Source organism: Penaeus monodon, chromosome 15 (genome assembly GCF_015228065.2).
Source record: "Penaeus monodon isolate SGIC_2016 chromosome 15, NSTDA_Pmon_1, whole genome shotgun sequence".
Classification (NCBI taxonomy): domain Eukaryota; kingdom Metazoa; phylum Arthropoda; class Malacostraca; order Decapoda; family Penaeidae; genus Penaeus; species Penaeus monodon.
Window position 1 is genome coordinate 35,276,162 of NC_051400.1, and position 368 is coordinate 35,276,529.

Consider the following 368-nt stretch of genomic DNA (forward strand, 5'->3'; position numbering starts at 1 on the left):
TTCAAATTTAGAATACGAAAGCGAAGGATATATTTCACACTTGATCGAGAAACCTACTCCTATGAAAAAAAAAAATTCTCCTCTGACTTTCTTTCTCTTTAGCTTTTAGCATAAATCACATACAACAAAATCAATCAAAAAAACAAAGTCAAGGCCATCTACACGTACATGCTCGCACATCCACGCTTTCATACCGTGAATGGTGGGCGTGGTCATGCTCTTACATCACGTGACCTTGACTTGGTTCCGGCAATGTTAGCGGTCGGCTAGCAAGGTGACTGCGCTTGAGTAGAGTAATATGACTTTCAAAGCCCAGGTTCTTTTGCAACGTCAACTTTTGTAGGGATAATGATCCTGAGAAGAAAATA